Source organism: Penaeus chinensis, chromosome 11 (assembly GCF_019202785.1).
Source record: "Penaeus chinensis breed Huanghai No. 1 chromosome 11, ASM1920278v2, whole genome shotgun sequence".
Classification (NCBI taxonomy): Eukaryota; Metazoa; Arthropoda; class Malacostraca; order Decapoda; family Penaeidae; genus Penaeus; species Penaeus chinensis.
This window is the reverse complement of record NC_061829.1, coordinates 4,027,716-4,032,715: the sequence shown is the minus strand read 5'-3', so window position 1 is coordinate 4,032,715 and position 5,000 is coordinate 4,027,716. Positions and strand designations below refer to the sequence as shown.

The following is a 5,000-nucleotide window of genomic DNA, read 5'->3' as shown; positions in this document are numbered from 1 at the left end:
TCCTAAATACCGCGACTAAAGAGCACGCCATCGAGAGGCAACTAGCCCGTCCCCCAGACTGGCCATGAGAACCACAGAGGAACCGCCGCGCCTGACGCTGCTCCAAGAGAGCCTCATGGCGCACACACGCACCCAGTGCATAACAGCGCCAAAGGGAGAGATAGCAAAGGCAAGTACGGTTCAGCACAGACTGTACAGATTGTTTTTGATGGGTTGGGAGTCCCCTGCTGGCGGTCACCACGTTTGGGAGAATTTCCCAAATCAGGCAGAACAAGAGATAAACAAAATGTTTGCTTTTTAACGTGTTTTATTGCCCTGCCAGACTGTGGTTACGTTTAAGCTTTCGGTACATACTGTGTGTGTGCTTTCGTTCAAGATTTTATTTCATTCCTTCTACGTTGCAGAAAATAATTCGAGAGCAGATAATATGTTCCTCTTCCCCTCGTACATTACTACTCTAGACCAGGAAATAATTCGAGTTATAAAGAAAACTAGAGAGCTTCGACACTTTCTTCCTTCCCTCCCCCTTTGGATTCGACACAAGCACCTCTTCAAATCACAAGAAAATCTGAATGAGCCGAAACGTGCAACTAGGTTCCTCCTTAAGAAATCATTTATCATAATCAGAATCTAAGAACGATTTTTTCGCCTGTCGTCTGTGTGTCGTTTACGTTGCCATCGCTATAGTTCCAGTGATCGCTGTGAAAGTTGCTGCTGCCAGGTTTAGCATTGCAGGTTACTGTAGGACGGATGTGCTTATAGATGAAGAGAGAGTACATGAGCATAAATTTGTTGGTCAGTAATCTTCAGTAAAGGAGAGATATCGATTGGCTGAGAGGAGAGGAAATGAGAGTGAGGTGGAATGGGGAAATAGAGAGAGGCAAAGAAAGTTGCAGTTATAAACATACGTATACAGAATGCAAATAGTCTTTCTATGAGCAAATTGGTAAACAATTAGATATATACAGCTGCGAGATCCAAACCCAAAAATTGCCAGCCCTTTCTGGCTCCGTTAGAACCCCCCCCCCCCCACCTCTCCCCCCAAAAAAGTGCAAGGATAGCAAATAAGATTATAAGTCAAACGTCAGTCGCAGGCCCGGCCCCTCCTCCAAAAGTAGCCTGCAAGCACTCGGGCCGCCCGAAGCAGCTGCCCAACCCTCCCGGCGCGGCTCCGCCCGGGCCCTCGATGCGATATCCGTCTCGGCTAACGGTCGACACCGGGTACCCGCCTCGAGCAGGGCGTGTCGGGACGTATAACTGCCCGACCCCCTTTTTGCACACAAGACCGATACAGATCACACGAGCATTCACACGCACACTCACTCCTTAAAACATATACACGCCACACGTACACACAAACATTCTCACGTACACTCACACTCTTTAAAAGACAAGAACACATACATTGCGATACATTTACTTCTACTGATACACAGACATAGGTAAAATTATGTTCACATCTGAGAACATACTCCTTTGCAATCTACTGTATGCTCGGACATTACGACAAAAGAAACAGAATCCTATCAAGCGTTATAAGAGTTAGCTAATCTATTTCCAAATATGGATCAACTCCAGTCAAGCTTACGTACCAAAGTATAAAAACACATCGGTAACTGTTATCTGGGATCTAGAACTAGCGCTTTCCCCACCCGAGGCCTCCACTATATACATAAACAGCTTAACACATGAGATTAATCAGTTGTTTGAATAAACATTAGAACCCATACACTTTGAAACGAATCTTAATGAAAGAATTCTAGTATCTCAGAAAAAAGGGAAATTCTGGTCTAATATAAAGTGTGTGTGCGTGTGCGTGTGTGTGTGTGTGTGTGTGTGTGTGTGTGTGTGCGTGTGTGTGTGTGCGTGTGTGTGTGTGTGTGTGTGTGTGTGTGTGTGCGTGTGTGTGCGTGTGTGTGTGTGTATGAGAGAGAGAGAGAGAGAGGGGGGGGGGGAGGGGGAGAGAGAGAGAGAGAGAGAGAGAGAGAGAGAGAGAGAGAGAGAGAGAGAGAGAGAGGGGGGGTGGAGGGAGAGAGAGAGAGAGAGAGAGAGAGAGAGAGAGAGAGAGAGAGAGAGAGAGAGAGAGAGAGAGAGAGAGGGGGGAGGGGGAGAGAGAGAGAGAGAGAGAGAAGAGAGAGAGAGAGAGAGAGAGAGAGAGAGAGAGAGAGAGAGAGAGAGAGAGAGAGAGAGAGAGAGAGAGAGAGAGAGAGAGAGAGAGAGGTGATAGTGACAAGAACGACAATAATAATAATAATAATAATAATAATAATAATAATAATAATAATAATAATAATAATAATAATAACAATAATAACAATAATGATAAAAATAAAAATAATAACAATATGATAATGATCATCATAAAAAATAACAAAAATCGAATTATGACAAAAATAATCATGCTTACGACAATAATGATAATAGCGATATCGACAACAACAACAATAATAATAACAGTATCGGCATCAACAATAAGATGAAGAAGAATTCGTGAATCAACAAGTGAAGTAATATTCAATCTAATAAGTGAGTGAACGATTAATTAGCGTGTCGAGAGCACAGGAATAAAACCTACACAACGCATACCCACGGGCACAAATCTTCACTTAAGGTTCTCTCACACCTGTTAACTTGGCTTTGATTAATGACAGGTAATGATGCTGGTAAAATTCGATTATGTCACGACTTGAACTTTTAACATTCCAGCTTATCTCTCTCAAGGTGAACCTTTCGAGTAAGGATAACTTCTTCTTATCTCCAGAGTGGTCCTGGATCTGAAATAAATACAGCGTAAGGATAATGTCACTGAGCGATATTATCTCGATACCTGAACTGCGCAAAAAACATAGATGTAAAGACCGAAATTTGATCCAATTTAAAAAGTGACTTGAATTTCCCAGTTCCATTTTTTTTCAATACCTCTGAAAGTACACTTCGAACTCCTCCCGTTCTTCCCTTTTGATCTGTCACCTTCACATAGCTCACACATTTTCTTACTCCGAACATAACCCCCCAACAGTACACGAAAGAAAGCAAGAATGGCACGCTGAAGTCATTCACTTCCTATAAACATTTACATTCAAATTTAATTACCCTTAATAGCCCACCCCCAGCCCCGTAGGCCTCCAACGGGCAATGGTCGACTGAACAATTTCTCTGGCCGTCCGGAAAAGCCCTCGTCGAATATGATATTAATGTTATGATGAGTTTCGACAACACTTTCTCATGGGAACTGCTCTAAGCGATCTTTTGTCTCGGATTATTGTAAAAATTTTGCTACGGTGAGAGTATTGCCGCTAGAATATTATCAATTTCGGTGTCATTTATTGTTTGTTAGTGTGTATGCTTAATTGACTAGATTCACTATAAATGCGTACCTAATATTCACAAGCCAGTATATACGCAAAATATGCGTGTTATCTTCCGTCAACACTGAATATTCATACCATCAGTCCCCAAAAGTAGTTAGCCAATTCCCGTCTGTTGCCGAGTAGTAGTTAGTTTCACTAGTCAGATGGTGCTATCATGTTACTTGCTTCGTTTTCACTTCTCCTAGGCAAGGGTAGGTGAAAGTCATCACCTGCTTAACGGACTACCGAGGAAAAAAATATAATCCTAATATGGAAATTAACCATTTGACTTGTGCTAAAATCGCTTTGTTGAAATAAATTAAGAAAAAAAACATTACTCCAAATATCATACATATTTATTTTTTTATAACACGAATAGTTTACATTCATTTATTTAAACAAGTTCTAATTTCATAATGCATTCTATAACAGTTTTGATTCCATGAAGTGATATACACATAATACCAAGAAAACCTTAAAGGTAGACCCAAAATAGAAATTCCCTATTGGTTATTATCACAAGGACTCTCTCTTTCTCTCACTAGTCTTTCCCTTTTTTCAAATCCTTTTCAACTTTCCCTATCTTGTCTCTATCTTTTTTCCTATCTTTTTTTTTTCTTATTCGTGTTCTGTGCATTTTCAGTTATTTAATCACAATTTACTCAAGTTACAAAACTTCATACAGATTTCAAGATGGTTTTACGAGACTTCAACCTACTAGATGAAATAGATAATGATCCAATCTAAGAAAGACAAGCCTGTTGGTGTTTTTAGGAAGACAGCGTCGTATATGTTCGTTGTAGGATAATCTTCAACGACAGTGTGCAAATTATCAAATGCCAGGAATACATAGTAAGGCAGGATAGGAAACTAGCATACATACAGGCATATGAAATGAAAATTCAAGTGCAGATATGTGCGTTTACATATACAGTATATCTATGTCAACCTATCTATATCTATATACGTGTGTGTATGTATGTATGTATGTATGTATGTATGTATGTATGTATGTATGTATGTATGTATGTATGTATGTATGCATGCATGCATGCATGCATGCATGCATATATATATATATGATACATGTGTATGTATGTACACACACACACACATACACACACACACACACACACACACACACACATATATATATATATATACATGTGTGTGTGTATGTATGTGTGTAAACATAATCGTAATCCATTCGCCACATGGTCCGTGCATCGCTGCTCACTGTCAATGCCATGTCATCGCCACTGTAACAGGAGGCAAGATGATTCCATAACATTGATTTTTATGGCGATGATGTGAACGTTTTCTGCTCCCATGACAGTTAAAGAGAGAATGTCCGTAAGTCACGCACCAGAAGGTTAATTCCGGGTCATGCCAAGCCGTCAAATTCTGCCTTTTGATGATCAAATTAGATTCAAAACATTTCTAAAGAAGGAAATGTAGCTATTACTATCTGGTACTAAAAATAGGGTTGAATTTTCTGTTTAACATTTTTCAGTCAGGTGTGTGTGTTTGTGTTTGTGTTTTGTGTGTGTGTGTGTGTGTGTGTGTGTGTGTGTGTGTGTGTGTGTGTGTGTGTGTGTGTGTGTGTGTGTGTGTGTGTGTGTGTGTGTGTGTGTGTGTGTGTGTGTGTGC

General features: G+C 40.4%; 1 protein-coding gene across 2 annotated transcripts in view; it reads right to left on the bottom strand.

The window, feature by feature from the left end:
- LOC125030740 (serine/arginine repetitive matrix protein 2-like) overlaps positions 1-5,000 on the bottom strand; it is a 116,955-nt gene that overhangs the window by 69,169 nt on the left and 42,786 nt on the right. The window lies entirely within an intron of this gene.